General features: G+C 36.9%; 1 protein-coding gene and 1 long non-coding RNA gene across 10 annotated transcripts in view; one reads left to right on the top strand and one right to left on the bottom strand.

Moving 5' to 3' along the window:
* CYYR1 (cysteine and tyrosine rich 1) overlaps window positions 1–18,405 on the bottom strand; it is a 105,295-nt gene that overhangs the window by 18,258 nt on the left and 68,632 nt on the right. The gene's annotated exons all lie outside the window — the stretch shown is intronic.
* Window positions 1–18,405, top strand: part of LOC103217700 (uncharacterized) — a 326,662-nt gene that overhangs the window by 306,158 nt on the left and 2,099 nt on the right. The gene's annotated exons all lie outside the window — the stretch shown is intronic.

Here is an 18,405-nt window from a genome sequence, read left to right as displayed (position 1 = left end):
TAGCAGAGTCTAGTAGTTTAATAAATAAGTCTTTTCAAGAAAAAAGATCTATGAAAGGAGATAATTTGAAGTAAGAAAACTAAAAGTAATCTGGAAATTTCCTTATTGTAAGTTTCAGGTCCAAATAAGATTAAACTGGAGGACTTAATTTATGTTCCAGAAATAATCAATGGCCCAGTTATTCAGGCACAGAGTTTCCAAACTATGCGTTATGGAAGCTGTTAAGATATCAAATTGGGACATATTTATATTCATTAATTCTTTTCTTAAATAGAAGAAAGTAGAAAATTAGTCACATTTTGTTTCCTTGTTGGCAGCTCCTGCAAAAGTGCCTGCTCTTGAGGTCAGTAATGAGGTTGCAACTAATGTATTAAATTAGTTTTTTTGATTAAATCATGATGTTGGTGCCCTTGATCCTTTGATACCCATTAGCAATCATAAATTAGTTATTTAAGACATGGCAAGGATAAAATTTACAGCAATATTTACTTTGTAATTAATAAAAAGAAACAATAAACAAATAGTAACCTTCCTGCATATAAATAATTGGCTCAGTCAACTGTTGGAAAGTGAGAGGCTATTAATTTGAAAAATCTGGCATCATTAAAACCTTGAAAATATTTCAGAGAATGTATTTCTTTTAAAGCAACGCTTTGCAAGGTTTGCACATTTTCCTCTCCTTTTAAACTTTTATTTTAAAATAATTATAATTTCACAGGAAGTGTAAAAAGAGTACAGAGAGAGCTCATGTACCCTTCACCCAGTCTCCCCAAATGGTTACATCTTAAGTAACAATGGCACAACATGAAAAGCAGGAAATTGACATTACTGTAAAGTGTATGTATAGTTCTATGTCATTTTAACACATGCACAGAGTCATATAACCACTACAGCAAGCAAGGTACAAAACTATTCCATCATCACAAAATATTTCCCTTGTGCTATTGCTTTGCTTTACGGTCATATCCAACATGCCTTCTCTCTGCCATCAATAACCCCAGGCATCACTAATCTGTTCTCCATTTCTGTAATTTAGTCATTTCAAGAAGATTATACAAATGGAATCACACAGCATGTGAGTTTTGGAGATAGTCTTTTTTCCCTCAGCATAATGCCTTTGGAATCCATTCCAGTTTCTGCCATGTATCAGTAGTTCATTCCTAGATGAGTAGTAGTCCATGATATGGCTATAACACAGTTTGTTTAACCATTATTTATTGTAGGACATTTTGGTTTGACAAATAAAGTTGCTATAAACAATCGTGTACAGATTTTTGTGTGGACATAAGTATTCATTTCTCTCAATAAATGCCCAGAAGTGCAATTACTGGGATGTACGATAAATGTATGTTTGAGTTGTAAAGAAATTGCCAAGTTATTTTCCACATTCCTATCATTACATTCCTACCAGCAAGGTATGAGAGATCCTCTCTGCATCCTTGCCAGTATGTAGTTTTGTACGTTTTTTTTTAGCTGTTTTAATAGATAAAACACGTGTAGTGGTAGTTCATCATGGTCTTAATTTGCATTCCTGTAATGGCTAGCAACGTTGAACATCTTTTCGAAAGCTTATTTGCCATTCATCTTCTTCAGTGAAATGTCTACTCAAGTCTTTTGCCCATATTCTAATTGGATGGCTTGGATATTCTACTGTTGAGTTTTTGAGAATTATTTGAGTCCTTTATAAAATACGTAGTTTGCAAATATTTTTACTGCTCTGGAGCACATCTTTTCATCCTCTCAACAGGGTCGTTCACAGAGCAAAGGTTTTGAAATGAAGTCTAATTTACCATTTTCTTCTTTTATGGATTGCCCTTTGCGGTCATATGTAGGAACTTTTCACTAAGCCTTAGGTCCTGAAGACTTTCTCCTGTGTTTCTTTCTAAAAGACTGATTGTTTTACATTTGATATTTAAACCTATGATCTATTTTTGTTTAATTTCTGTATGAGGTACTAGATTTAGGGTGAGGTTCATTATTAATAGATTATTTGGCCTGTGGATAGCCAACTACTTCAGTACCATTTGTTAAAAGCAGTCCTCATTCCCTCATTGCATTGCTTTTGTACCATTGTCAAAAATCAGTTGGCGTGTGTGGGACTGTTTCTAGGTTCTAATTTAGCTAATTTTTTTTTCTTTTTTTGCAAAATGAGATTTTATAATCAAGATATTAAACATATCTGTGGTGGCTGAAATAATATGAAACTGTCTTTTATAACAAAGCTCAGAGATAATATATTTTATTCCATAAATAGTTTTCCAAGAGTAAAACAAGATTCTGATAATGTTGCCATGTTACAGTAACACTTTTAGGCTTAGCACTGCTATACAGCAGCTTACTAGTTATCCTGATGTGGTTTTGCTATTAATATTAAATAATGTTTACAGAAAATAGCAGATATGAAAAGTACACCAGTGTAATATTTCTCTTCTTCTTGGATATGACCCAATTTACAAATGCATTTTATAAAACTGTAAATCAAAGGGCTTATGAATATTCTATGTAATAATTTAGTAACAGCAGTCCCAATAAAATAGAAAAATTAAAAAGACCATGCAGATATTTGACATCTATATTTGATACCTATATAAAAAGTGGGGAAAATTCTAGAATATTCTTGTTAGCAGAAACTTCCATAGGGAAATAAGAGTTTGAAATAAAATACATTTACCTTTGAAATAAGTCAAAGGTAAAAGTATCAGAAGAGAGAGTTTTCTGGAAAAAGTAACCATAACTTCAAAAGAATAAACTTAAAATGGGTTTATTTCTTATTAAAATAAAAAAATAAATTTTAAGTGAAGCTAAAGCATTTTTATCTTTTGTTATAAGAAGGGAATATTTAGTAGACTTATTTATTTGTGATGATACACCTGAGATGAATTAAAGCAATTATAAAAATCCTATTCCAAATATAGGGCTGAAGTCGACTACATACATGAGAATAAATCTTGACAAAATTCTATATCAGACCATCCTATTTCCTCAATAATTCATTCTTTTGGCCAATTCATTAAAATATTATAATACCCTTGAATACAATATTTTATTATAAAATCATTGGCAATTTTAGTAACACTTTGACTTGCTTAACTTAAAAATAATGCATTTTCTTCTCTGTTGCTTAAATAATTACAGAAAATAATAGAAAAACTCAATGGAGTATAATTTTCAGTATTAACAGTACTTATATTAATCATAGGATCTCAGAACTATCTCTATTTCTTTTTTTATCTCTATGATAATCTGGTTACATGTACATCTATGTATATGTGTATCAAATAAGAAGACTATAATTTTGAATAGTTAAATTGTTATTACATATTGTTACTACTGCATGTGTAAAATGCTTAGGAGAGTAGGAACACCAATCCATGTAATTTTTCCAGTAAGTCTACATTACTTGCAAAAAAAAAAAATTCTGTAAAATTCTTAATAACTTCACTCAACATATCCTCTTTCTTGGGGCTTCAGAGATAACTTCTTTCTGTTAGCCTCATGATAATAAAACTAGAAACTAATATCTCTTTGAATGAATAAATTTACATGATTTATTGACTCAAGTCCCATGACAGAGACAATTGCGTACTCCAATATTCATTTTCTACATTTTCCTTGATACAAGAAGTCTGAAAGACTACATCTTTCCCTCCCTCCCTCCCTTCCTGCCTTCCTTCCTTTCTTTCAGACAAGGTCTAACCGCATCACACAGGCTGGAGTGCAGTGGCTCACTGAAGTCTCAACCTCTGGGCTCAAGTGATTCTCCCACCTCAGCCTCCCCAGTAGCTGGCACTATGGGCACATGTCACCATGGCCAGCTAATTTTGTAATTTGTGTAGAGACAGGATTTTGCTATGTTGCCAGCTGGTCTCCAACTCCTGAGGTAAAGCAATCTGCCTGCCTCAGCCTCCCAAAGTGCTAGGATTACAGACATAGTCACCATGCCTGGCCAATACTACATCTTCCAGGTAGCCTTAAAGCTAGTGTTTTTTGTTTTTGTTTGTGTTTTTTTTTACATGATAAGTTTTGGAAAATACGTTGTAATAAAATATTTTGTGTCAATTCTCAGGATATCTCCTTAAAAGATGGCTGGAATGGGATTTTTCTCCCATTTTCCATCTTACCTTCCTTTCAGCTTTCTGAAATAGGAGTGTAATGTCTGAGCTCTAGTCTCCAAGGTAGACCATGAAGACAAGAGCCATATCCTAGGGATGGAAGAGGTATGAGTTTGATGGAGTTTGTATCTCTAATAACAGCAGGGAGATGCTATATCAACTCCCATTTCCTTTGCGTGAGAAACAAACTAGTTTAAAAAAATTATTAAAGTCTCTGTTATTCTAGTTTGAGTGAGAATATGTGTCTGTGTGATATGCTACCCAACTGAATCTTACCTAATACAACTCCTTTGCCAAAACTGCTATACAGTTTAAACGGAAACAAATATTTAATGTGGAAATGGCAGTTTTAAGGAACATACAGGTACACTGGGATCCTGTAGAAAAGTTCTAAAAATGCTTATCAGAACCAGGAAAGAAAGAGACTGCATTCAATTTCATTAATTGGGATTGTTCTTCATATCTTATGTAGAATTAAATTTTATGGCTCAGTGAGAGATCTTCAAGAAATCTATACATTACTTTGATGTCAAAGTAGTATACAAAATGAGACTAAAAAGTGGCCTTGAATATGTTGTAGATTGTAGCACGACCTACAGAATAATACTTTATCACTAGAGTTCAATGGTAAATGCTTTGATTGATGAACAACAAGTACCCTTTAAGAACTGCCTGGTTTGCACTTATTTGCACTGACCGAATTTTCTGAAAAAGTGCCCAATTCCTACCTGATTTTGTGCCAATATAGATTTAATGAGAGTCAAATACATATGATTCAAAAATGGTCATATTAAAAAATCAAACACGGTTTTTCAGTTTTCTATAAGGTTTGATACACATGCATACACATATTGTTTGTATACGTATAATATATATTATATATATAAGATATATATTTAACTGTGTGGATACCAAATGTCATTATTTGGTTAGTTGTCAGTACAGCTTTGAGACTGCACAACACAGCATACCACCTGTCAAAATCTAAATGCAGTAAATCATAGTTACAGAAGTTTCTAGAACATTTTAATGATATGTACATGAAAGTGATTCATTTAACTGTTTATTTAACAGCAGAAAAGCAATACTGACTCAGTAGTACTGAAATAGGTATAATTGTATCCCTGATAACAACATGGAGATGCTATACCAACTCCGGTTTCCTTTGCATGAGGGAGAAACAAACTCGTTTTTGAGAAACAAAACACCTTATATGTTTGATTTATTCCTCAATCATTTTGCCTACAATTCTAAATGACTACCACTGGATAGCAACATTCACGACTTCACACATTATACATATATTGAGCGGCTGGGGGCAGTGGCTCACACCTGTAATCCCAGCACTTTGGGAGGTTGACGAGCGCAGATCCCTTGAGCCAGGAGTTCAACACAAGCCTGGCCAACATGGTGAAACCCTGCCTCCACAAAAAATACAAAAATCAGCCAATGTGTGACACACACCTGTAGTCTCATCTACTTGATGGGATGAGGCACGAGAATCGCTTGAACCCGGGAGGCAGAGGTTGCAGTGAGCCAAGATTGCCTCACTGCACTCCAACCTGGGTGACAGAATGAGACTCTGCCTCAAAAAAATAAAAAGGAAAAAAAGAAATATATATTGAGCATCAGTATGTGCTGGCAGTATTCTGCATACTACGATACAAAGTTGAATGATACATAATATTTGACTTTAAGGATTTTAGAGCCATGCACTAGATAGTAAACAAAGAGATTTTGAAGGTCAACTATCCAGGCATAGAAGACTATGACAAGACAACAATGAAATTATTTGATCATACTCAGCAAAAGAGAATTGGTTTTCTTTTTAAAGTGCAAATGTAATACACTAAAGAGAGTAGTAATACTTTCTTAATGCTTTTTCTTGGTTACATGTAACAGGTTTTTGAACCAGAGAGTACTTTAGGGACACTGAATACAACTCACATGTTTTGATGGTAAGAAAACCAAATATGTGAGAAGCTAAAATAAAATAGTTGCCAAAGTTCTTCCAGCTAGTTTTGTGCTAGAGTTGAAACTGGAGCTTGGCAGTCCTAATTTCCACCACAGAGCTGAGTAGATTGCAATGGCTGGCCTTGCTCTCATTTTCTTATCCACTCAACAAATGCTATGGAGTGCCAGACACTCTACTAAGCCCTGGGCATGTAAAGATGAAAACATTCTACTTGGGAAGTAGAGAAAGAGAGGAGAAAATAATTTCTGGAATGTCTGTGAAATTTAAGCTCTAAGACCTGATGACTGATCCAATGGGGTAGTGAGTGAAAGGCAAGAGTGTAAGAATGCCTTCCCTGTGGGTGATTGCATTCTGCCACACAATACAGTCTATCAAAATGTGTTGAAAAGAAAAATATGAAACCTGCAATTACAAACTAGAGTCAAATAGACACAACCACTGCACACAGGCTTTCCTGCCTTTCTCATTCCAAACCTGAAAAATCCTCAATTGCTTCTAGATACAATACTCTCATTTATAATGCATTGGCATGGTTCACCCTTTTGAAGTAACCTTGCCAAAACTTCCCACTAAGCTAATTACCTTAACTTGCCTATGGTGATTACTTTAGACAGGACTTTCTTCTTTTTCTTTCTTTACCTTTTTGTCATGCTTTGAGTGGAAGAAAAAAAAGGTTACAAACTAGTTTTTTAATAGCGACTACAAGGATTTCTATTGAAAGGCCATTTGTTGAGATTTAAGTCCTGAGAGCATATAAGACTTAAAAGATTGAATGCGATTATGAAAATTCAGAGCTAATACTCTTTCATTTCCATTGATTCAAAGATAGAGAGTTTCAAATAAATATGGAGGCTCACGCAGTCAATGACCTGGCAGAACAGCATCTACTTTTTGGGGGCAGTTGGATATTTAAAGATTTAATAAGGTTCTAATAAAACTCGGGTTGATACTGGAGATTGTAAACCTTTCCAAAGTAACTGCTGAAGAAGGTAACAAACTGTGATGGCATAGTAGACCCCGGACAATGAGTCCACGTGCCTAACCCAGTGTCTTCTCCTGTGGCTCTACTGATTGCTTTTGTCTACACACTACAAGCTGGCCTGCCCACCCAGGCCACTGTGATCCTTTGTCTGGGCCCTCACAAGTTCCCATTCTCTGCTGAGACAAGCCTGTGAATTGATCGCTGTCTGCCAGGGAGATCTCCTGTTCTGGGGCTGTCAGTGATTTGCCTGGTTCTGACATTTATTATCTGCATACAACTCTCACAAGCCTGAGGCTGCCCAGACCCAACAGTTCCTGCCCAGTCACACCTTCTCAAATGTCTTGCTCACAACCTCACCTTTATCAGCCTGATGTGATTGATTGGCGCTGTCATACTTTGGCTTCCTTTTAGGGTCTAGCTTCATGCTCATTAAAATTCACAAGCAACCTATTTTCATCCTGGCATCAATATCATTCTCTTTCACTATAGATGCTGCTAATACACAGCTCCAAATAGTTTCTGAGTTTTATGTCTATCCATTAGATCTCAGTCTCATCTTATTCCAGTAGATACAATCCCAAAGAAGGAACGTGATTGGCCTAGCTAGAGTTGGGGACCTACCTTTATATCAATTCACGTGGCCAAGGCCAGATACTGTAATTGGCCTCGCTTTAATTAGATACCGGTCCCTAGACCTGTTATTTGTAACCACTGAGAAAGGCATGAAGGAAATAGAGGTGCTCAATTTAGTAGCAGAGGCAGGGGAATTGGCAAACAATGACACAGACATTCATACACACTGCAGCTTTGTATGGTTGGCATTATTAGAATTCTAGGTTCAAGTTTGAGTCTACAGATGTGAGCTAGAATTATAAAGAATGAATGACAGAGACAAATGCCCCCAAATCTCAGTTCCATTTATCTTTCATCTAAACATGTAAGTGGTACCACAAAGTCCTGGGCAAGTTTGCAGGAGTGAGGCTATGAGGAGTTCTAGTGGCATCTGTTCTGGGAGATCATATTTCAAAAAAAAATTAATTTCAAGGTCAAAGAGAATAATAAATTATGCATCATGAAACAATTTTAAAAATCTCTAGCTGGAAATTTAAGGAAGACAAAGACTGGGAAAGACACATGCATATGCATGTAATTACAATGCATAGGATTAAATGCAAATGGGGAAGTGCAAACTAGGTTCTATGACAGCAGACAGTACAGCATCTATCAAATGTGTTAGCATGTGTGAGAGTGTGTGTGAATAGAGATTGGTTGTGTGAGAGAGAGGTTGTGTGTATATGCATGTGATTGGGAGTTAACTGAGGGAGTTAGCCCTTTCTGAGTCCTAAAGGTTGATGAAATTAGAGCAGAAGTACAGTGCAGATCAAAAGAACACAGAAATGCCATAAGAATGTAATATATCATGATGTGCTTAAGGGACCATGAAAAGTTGACAGTTGCTGGAATAAAAAAGAGGTAAGGCTAGAGAATAAGCAGAGGTTTGGGTGGGGTCTTCTAGATAAGGAATGTCTTTAATGATACTGTAAAGAACTTGAACTTTTTATTGGAGTTCATGGGAAAACAAGTGAAATGGTCTAAACATGGATAAGTTTAAGGGTAACATGGAGAGTGAATTTGATGGGTACCAGACTATATCCAGGCATTCTAATTAAAACACTGTTTTAAATATCTGGACAAAAGATGGTAAAAGACTTAACTTGGCAATGGCAGTTGGACAGGAAAGAAGGTGGGGAGAAAAGAATTCAGGAAAAACCATTGAAGGTAAAGTTAGCTGTGTCTTAAAGTTATCAAGTTCAAACTCTTAAAGGACTATTATAACTCTATCCTATCCCAAGTCACCCAAAACTATTGGACACTCCTAGTATTTAAAAGTCACTAAGTCTGGAGGAAGTTTATTCCATTGTGGAATAATATCCTGAATGTGTGTGACATTTTAAGGTAAATTTGGTCTACTAGATCTCTTACTGCTCCCAAAGGAGTGACCTCTGGAGAGGGAAGGTTCTGACACCTTGTAGGAAAGAAGGGATGGATCAGGCCTGGAAAGGTATCACAAGGAGTGCAGGAGATAAACTTTGCTTACTGTTGTTGCTTACTGGTCTGACTTTAACCACCTTTGTTTTCCAAAGATGAACATGTTTGTAAAAGGCATATCTACTCTTTAATACTGCATTGCACAAACTTTTAGCATAATGAGCATACACAGATAGGACGTTTTCTTTACTTGTACTATCAATGGACTCTTAATTGTCCTTCTCTGAAACTAACGTTCTTAAACTTCTGTTAAACATAAATTAGAAATAACAATCTTTGAGTTATTCTTAGATTGCTTCCTGCAGTCTGATCTTTCCATCCAGGTCTTTGTGCAGTTGAAATCTAATTGGATCAGACAATGCCCAAGGTTCCCTCCAGCTCCCTAGTACCACAGCTAATTAGCAGAAATTCTACTTTAATAATACAGTTGCTTCAGGTCAAGAAAGAAAAGCAAAGCAGAAATGGAAATCTCAGCTTAGAGAACATTGAAAAAAGATTAGAAGTGAGTTAAATTTTGGTGTGATAATTAATTACAGTCCAACAAGAACAAAATTCTATGAATATTGACTAGCTGTAATTAACCCATATTTATTCACAGACTTATCTCCCCCAACATCACCTCCAATTCTGAGGGGGGAGAAACAGAATATCTTCTTCCAAGAATTCTTATGTATTGCCAAGATAAGCAACAATCTCAAGTCTGTGGAGATGTAATAATCATCAAGGTAATATTAAATAATATAAGTAATTATAAATGCATGTACTCATTCATATTATCTAGCTAAATTTTAATTACTTATTTCTAATTTGGAAAGATATACCTTTGTCTCAAAAACCTTGGCAAAAGAGAAGGCTACACCATGACACTGTAGTTGGTATGGAAGATATCTTACGTGATTTTTTTTTTCCCTTAAAAGGGTAACAGTTTCAGAATATGTTATGCATGTATACACGAACTGGTACTCCACATTGTGCCCCATAAATATATGTAATTACTATTTGTCAATTTTAAAAGGAGAACAAAAAAGATTTAAAAATCAGATGTATTTTTAGAAGCAGTTCTTATAATGTGTTTGAATGTTTCACTGTATTCTTTGAAATTCCCATAGGCCAGGGTGCTACTTACTCTTGTGAGAGTAACGTGTTACAGGGAACTTACCAGAGAGGAGATTTACGCCAGGATTGAGCCATGGGAGTGGTGGTTCTTACACCACAACTTTGTTTCTTTTCTATGTTCCAGAAGTCAGACAGACTGAATTTTGTTTCATGTACCAGGACAGGCAAAAGGAATGAGGAACAGCCTGAGAAATGAATGTTTTTCTACCAGAGGAGCAGAAAGTTAGTCAATATAAGCTGTGTAGACTTGGAGAACTAGGCAACCTGCAGTTATTCACATAACTTATATCGCCTATGTTGATAGGCAGAATAAGGAGAATTATGGTCTGGGCAGTCACTTCAGATAGAGATTCTTCTGATCACATTAATGCAGATTGGGCAGAGAGAGGTAGATCTAACAGCGACAGGAATTAAAGGGATAATAATCTTTGGGTCCCCAGATCCATCTAAATCGAGTGCTAGCAGCAAGCTTGCAACAGTTAAGACTTGCCAATTATCTGCGCGAGGCTCCATTTCCCAGCTTCCCATGCATCTCAGAAGGGCCACGTAACTAACTTTTCCCAACAGACTTAAAGGAAGTGATGTTTACTTCCTGGCACTTCAGTAAAGTCACGTTTACTTCCTGTCACCTCCAACTGCATTGGAGCATTGTCTAACTGGGCATTGTGTGATCCAGTTAGACTCCAACTGCACAAAGACCTGTTTCCACTTCAACCCTTGTGCTCCTGGAGCAGGTCTGTGTGACTAGGAGCAAGGGATTCTGGGAGGGCCAACCCACAATATGGAAGGAGGCGGAGTCACAGTCTTAACTTGAGGGAGAGTCATATGGGTGAACTGTTGACGTGATCAAGAAATGAAGTGTATTGGGCTAAGCCACGGAGATTTCAGGGTTTATTTGTTTCAGCAGCATAACCTACTTCACGATTAAAAGAAGAGGATGTAGATTCCAGAATCTTGTTATCAAAATGGGATATCAAAGGGGTTTAAATTCAGGGAACAAAATGGAAGCACTACTGTGGTGAATCCCTGGAAATACCACATTAGAAGGCAGATGGAAGTTCCAAGGACTTGGGTGTGGCTGTTAGACTTCCCCAGTTATTTAGCTGAATGGGCAGGGCAGGGCAGGGCACTGGATTTGGTAAAGAATTTGAGGGCTCAACCCATTTTGTCTTGGAGTGAAGGCTGTGTTCCTCAACTCTGGCTTCAAGTTAGGTTTCAGTTAAATCACAAAAATGCTGATGTCTGGGCCTTAAGCCAAATCAATTAAATCAGAATCTCTGGAGATGAGATCAAGATACTGTTATATTTTTAAAGTTACCCTAGTAGTGCTAATACATAGCTAGATTAGGAATCTCTGAGTTGATGTAACTAGAGGCAAATATTTTCACCAAAGAGTCTGAAGCTGCTCAAGAGCTTTGTCTCAATAGAAATTTATTTAGGAAGCCTAGGACAGAGCCCAAGGGAAAGAAATATCAGGTAGATTCAGATGTTTGGAACTGGAAAAGAAGAATATTTTAGCATCAATCTCTCAAGAACAAAAGAGATAGTGACTTAAGTTGAAGTATTTCCATCAACAGAGATTATATGAAAGAAATACTGTTAATGAATATTACTATTATTTTCTTCTCAGTCTACTAAATGCATTTAAAATATGGGAAGAAATCATGGATGTACAAAATGAATATTTAACATAGATTCATTTTTTTTCTGGTAAATATACAAAACTAGTAAACATTAACAAAATGTTATAGAAATAAAGATGCTGAACAATCTTTTCTGTTTATACATAGCCATTGAAGGATATGTTTGATTATATGAAAATAGACAGGTCAGTGCACCCCAAATGGGAAGAATAGTCTAGCAAGCTAGAAATTTCCAAATTTGTGTAGACCCAGATAAATATAATATTTATTGATATCCAATATTTATAGAATATTTATGCAATATCCTATTGCTGATCTAACCCACATTCAGCAAGGAAGATCAGTTTCCCACCAAATGTGGGTGAATCTTAATGGAAAGGTATACATTAATTTCATTCAGTCATTTATAACTTTTACTCAAAAATTTTCCTTGTTTTTGGAACATTAACATCTAGTAGGATGACAAACTTGAAAATATCTGCTGGTAATGAGAGATATTTATTGAACAGTAACTTATTATTTAGTTTTAACAATTTTAAAAGGTTACCAAACAACACACAACTTTGCTACACTAAGTTGCACTTGTGCCAAAGTTTTAAAATTTTCTTTACTTGGAATCAAGGTCAACTTTCTAGTAACTTTGTTCCTTAAAACATCCTCATATTTGGTCAGATTTAATTCGAAAAGGGACCCTTTCCTACTAATGTACCCTCAGCAGGAAATCCAGATCATAAAAATTCCAGGGAACAACATCAATAACTTGTTTTATAGAAACAGTTTTGGATTATGCCAATCAATTCACCAGTCCATGATTTCAAAGATTGTTTCATCAATCTTGTATCATTCATGTCATAGAACATAAAATAAGCCTTTTAACAAGAATTTGGATTTGATTCCACAAGAAAGACAAGGTCATTTTTAAAAAGCAAATCAGCTAGCAAGAGTGCTATGAGAAGAATGGAGCCTTCAGCCCTATTCCATAAATCTTGACTTTTATTTTTCCCTTCTGTGTCTAGGAGATAGTTTGCTTCTTATATTGTTCCCTAAGGGAAGTTCCAGTACCACATGGGGCTAAGAAATATAATTTACTCTTTTACTATTTGAAATTCAAGTTATTTAAGTATCATGGACTCAGTGAAGTATGACTCATATCCATATGACCCACCTTAGAAGGAGTCATATACACTGCCTCGTACAATGATATCCTAATAATGTAAAACTAACAATTTTGGGGAGACTAATCAATTTAGAATCAAAGCCCCTCTATTATGTTGCAAAATGCTTACAGAATGAACATTCTTTTCTACATTGAAAGACAAGTGACCATTTCCCTTCAGCAGACTTGTAAGATTAATATGTATAAATATTGATCTTATGCCTGCTATTGAATTAAAGTTTGAACTATGTGTCTTATTCAGGTGACATATTTCATTTGTGTCATATGTTTTTATTTGGTTTGAAATTTCAAGAAGCTAAATTTGGTGTCAGCTTTCCAAGATTTCTACCTTTTACATTTGCTAAGTTCTTGAAAAAGAGTAAGGAACACATCTCTTCATATATTCACTTACTACAGATGAAGTACCTAGTCAGTATTTTTCTAGGAGCTGTGGATTCAACAGTGATCTAGAAGGTGTCATATTTGGCCTCTCCCAGGGAGAAAGACAGATAACAAAAATGACATCTTATTTGAAGGCCCTATAGCCATTTTTCTTTGTTGGCATGCTTCTCATAGCATTCTTGCTAGCAGATTTGCTTTTTAAAAATGACCTTGTCTTTCTTATAGAATCAAATCCAAGTTGTAAAGGTGTTAAGGAAGAAGTAATTAAAATGATATTTGAAAGATCAGTTAGTCAAAGAAGAAGAGAAAGAGTATTCAAGGAGAGGAAACAACTAGTAGGAAGGCAAAATAGCACAGGCCTGTTTTAAGAGAGAAAAGTTGAAGACAGCAAGTTCTGTATTCAGCTTTGGTGGTAGGAGGGTGTTTGACTAATGTGCTTGGAGAATGTGTGAATGTGCTTGGAGAATTAAGTCTAGCTTATGAAGGGTCTTATGAGCCATGCTAACATGAAAACTGGAACATAAGAATAACAGTGGCAAGAGTAGAGCTGTTGTATTAGTCTATTCTCACCTGCTGTATCAACATACCCAAGACTGGGTAATTTATAAAGCAAAAAGGTTTAATTGACTCACACTTCCACATGACTGGGGAGGCCTCAGGAAATTTACAATCATGGGGAAGGGGCAGCAAACACATCCTTCTCCACATGGCGGCAGGAGACAGAAGTGCTGAGCAAAGAGGGAAAGTCCCCTTCTAAAACCCTCAGATCTTATGACAACTCACTATCACGAGAACAGCATGGGAGTAACTGTGCCCCAAATTCAATCACCTCCCACTGGGTCCCACCCACAACACATGGGGATTATGGGAACTACAATTCAAGATGAGATTTGGGTGGGGACACAGTGAAACTATATCAGGTGTGTTTCAAAATGATATTCATAGAATGAAAAATAGATAATGAACGTCAAGAATGGAGACAGGGACACCAATTGGGAGGCTGCTATGGTAACTGATGTGAGGAAAGGAATGGGCCCCCAAAAGATATGTCCATGTCCTAATTCCCAGAACCTGTAAATGTTAACCATATTTGGAAAGGGTCTTTGCAGATGTAATTACATTGAGAATCTTGAGGTGTAGGGTTCATACTGGATTACCTGGGTCAGCACTAAATACAATGATGAGTATTTTTGTAAGAGACACACAGGGGAGATGTGACAGACAGAAAAAGAGAAGGCCATGTGACTGCAGAGGCAGAGATTTCAGCATGAGCTGAGGAATGTTGACAGCACCAGAAACTGGGAGAGGTAAGGAAGGTTTTTCCTCTAGTGATTCCAGAGGGAGTATGACTCTGCTGACACATTATTTTCAGACTTCTGGTCCCCAGAATGTCAAGAGAACAAATTTCTGTTGTTTTAAGTTAAAATTTTTTGGTAATTTGTTATGGCAGCCACAGGTAACTAATACAGCAAGGCAAGAGCAAAACACAGTCAGAAGGAAAGGAGAAAACCTGGTGCATTTGGGTCACTGCACAATATTTGTGAGTGAGAAGCTAGAAATGAGGTTGGACAGTGAAGCAGGAGGTTATGTTTGTGGAAGACTGCTGGGTCTGAATGCACATGGAATGCCAGAAGATCAGTGAGTGGATCAGACTTGCTGGAGGAGGATTACATTTTTGAGCAGTGGAAAGGAAAACTGGGAAGGAAAAGGGAGGAGCAATGAACAGAACACTTTTTTTTTTTTTTTTTTTTTTTTTCAGAGAAGGGATCTATGGTAGTGTGGGGAGAGAACTGGAAAGGGCTTGTGTGGGGAAATTTATACCCCACCCAAAATAGGGCAATGTCTTAGTTACCTTGGGCTGCTATGACAAATACCACAGGCTAGGTGATTCAAACAATAGAAATTTGTTTCTCATAGTTCTGGAGGCTGGGAAGTCCAAGACCAAGGTGCTGGCAAATTTGGTTCTTGGTGAGGACCTACTTTCTGGCCACCATCTTGCCGTGTCTTCACATGGCAGAGAAGAAGCTTTGGTGGTTCTTCCTCTTTTTATAAGGATCCTAATCCCATCATGGTGGGGGATCCACCCTCCTAACCTCATCTGAACCTTATTCTCTGCTAAAGTCCCCATCATCCTAATGCCATCATTTTGGGGATTAGGGCTGCAATATATGAATTTTATGGTGGCACAAACATTGAGTCCATAACAGGCAAGAAATTAAACTATCCATGCATCAGATGTGGGCCACATAGGATAGAGGATCAGCTTGGAGCTCTTCTAGGTCCTGAAAGTACCCCCTGGAAGGACAATGGGCTACAACAGGAGAGTCTGAGTCTTTGTGGAGCGGATGATGGAAGGCCAGGAATTGGTGCAAGGAGGAAGGGAAAGCAGACACTTGTAGCAGATGCCAGCAAGGCTTCCAGGCCAGCAGCGGAGAAGCTGTGTCTAAGTACTGGAGGCTGCTATTAGAGAGGCCCAGTGACTTAGGACAGTACTTATCAGGAGCTGAACAAGAACTTTCCTCTTTTCTCTTTTTCTCTCTCCCCAACCACAGCTCCCACATTGGTGGGCCTACACTGGGGGTGGGGAGGACTTCTGGGTGGGAAATGAGTGGGAAGAGACCGCAATTGGCCACACACCTCTCTCCAAGGGCAGGTGACCCAGTGACTGCTGACCTCAGCTGGAAGATGGGGATAAGCCTTGCATGAAGTCTAAGATGTTTACTAACATCTTAGATTAGACATTTAAAATATCTGAATTAGAGTGTTTTGAGACATAGAAGACTTGAGGACTAAGAGTAAGCAGGAAAGTCGTAGATGTGCCAAACTTTCAGCCAGCAGAGTAGAAAGTTTCCTGTAAAACAGTAGTGGGGCAGAGTTGTGTTTTGCGTATCTGTTAAGCATCATAGTTGTACCATGTACCATTTAGATTTTCAAAGAAAAGGATGGACACTCCATCTAAGAAATCATAGTGAGTGACATATTTCCTTAGAATAAAATCAGTAAGGGCGGGCGCAGTGGCTTACGTCTGTAATCCCAGCACTTTGGGAGGCCAAGGCGGGCAGATCATGAAGTCAGGAGATTGAGACCATCCTGGCCAACATGGTGAAACCCCATCTCTGCTAAAAATACAAAAATTAGCTGGGTGTGGTAGCACATGCCTGTAATCCTAGCTACTTGGGAGGCTGAAGCAGGACCTATCACTTGAACCAGGGATTTGGAGGTTGCAGTGAGCTGAGATCACGCCACTGCACTCCAGCCTGGTGACAGAGCGAGACCTCATCTAAATAAATAAATAAACAAATAAAATCAGTAAGATGGCGAAGGCCTGTTCTGAATAGATGCTTCCCTAGTTCTCTAGTGCTAAACTTAAGACAGACAAATCATGTTGTGCAGTGTATTTGGTTAATGTTATCACTTCTAATTCTTACAGAAGGTTGTATACAGAAATTTCTAAAGCATCACATTCACATTCCATTTGTTTTCCCTGGCCAAGAGAGGTCTGTAACATAGTAAACACAAGAGGCTCAGAATTGAAACCTGGAATTGAAAAGACTTTTCTACTCTGTTCTACTCTGTTCTTTTCCCCCTTCGTTTGCCACTTAATCTTTTGGTCTCATTTTCGTCATCTGTACAGTGGAGATAATGGGACCCAATTTCGTTTTATGTTATCTTGATGGAAGGATTCCCACAGTTAGACTGAATGAAAACCTGACCAGTAATACCCACTTATCTACCTCTCTGAAGTGTTGTAAGAATTAAAGACAGCCTGCAAAGTGTACTGACGATGAAGAGCACACCATGAGAGAGACGGAGGTGATGAGTATTATTAAAAGTGTCAAAGGATAAGTATATCTTAATGAAAGTGGACAAAACATACACCAAAAGATCTTGGATTGCTTGCCCTAGCGCAATGACTTAGGGTAGAAAGAAATATATATGATATTTGAGTAGAAAAAATAAAAACAGTAACAAAAAAAAAATCTGTCTGTCCAGGACACTAGTACCGAAATCATTTTTACATCCTAAAATATTTCATCCTTAATTTTAAAAATAAAGCACTGATTTATGCACCTCAAATCTAATGAAATAAAGCAATATGTCTTGGAAATTTAGAACAATCTGTATAGGAAGGCAAAGGACTAAAGACAAAGATGTTCAGAAATTGAGTCAAGCCAAACAGACCAAAGAGATTCTGCTCCCCAATGCAAAAGGCAGCATGGGCAGAATTTATTTGCTATGTATAGAATTGAGAACTGCTTTTTTTTTTTTTTTTTTTTTTTTGAATCTTGCAAAGGAGATGAAATGGATATATTTATGTTGCTTGCTTAGGAGGACAGTCAGGGAGCGGGCAAAAATGTATAGCAAATTTGACACGAAAAGTAATAATTACTTCGGTTAGTTACATTTACAAAGCAATAAGAGAAGAATAAGTCACTTATGAAGTTAAATAAATTTAAAGAAAATTAAGGTAATTGTTTCCTTCCTGTACACAAATTCTTTCAGGCTGTGAACTCTCCAGCAAGTAAATAATAAATTATTTTGGCTTTTACAATTTATCTTGGTCTTGACGCACACAAGGGCAAGATATGACGGTGTCTGTTTCTTCCAGAGGACTCCGATTCTTTGCATATATAAGCAGATGTCCATAAGTCTCATTCTATAATATGTTTAGCTCCACATATATTTTCTGTTTTCTGTTGTTGGTCTCTATGTTGTAATATGCCAGTGAGCTAATGTTGGAGAAGAGACTTTTTAAAAGATCTCTTATCTTTCATACCATATGTGAAACAGGTGGTAGTCTGCTCTCATAGATGAATATTTCTGTGATGAATTTTTTTCTTTTTATTTCTTATTCACATGAGCTAATTTATTTTTGCCAAAGTGTTTACATTCTGCCCTATAGATGTGGTCTGAGTGTATTTGCTGTAGTCAAAAGTCTCTGTTTTATGCTTGATTTTGGAGCTAGGTGG

Source organism: Chlorocebus sabaeus, chromosome 2 (genome assembly GCF_047675955.1).
Source record: "Chlorocebus sabaeus isolate Y175 chromosome 2, mChlSab1.0.hap1, whole genome shotgun sequence".
NCBI lineage: Eukaryota > Metazoa > Chordata > Mammalia > Primates > Cercopithecidae > Chlorocebus > Chlorocebus sabaeus.
This window is presented reverse-complemented; position numbering and strand designations above follow the sequence as displayed.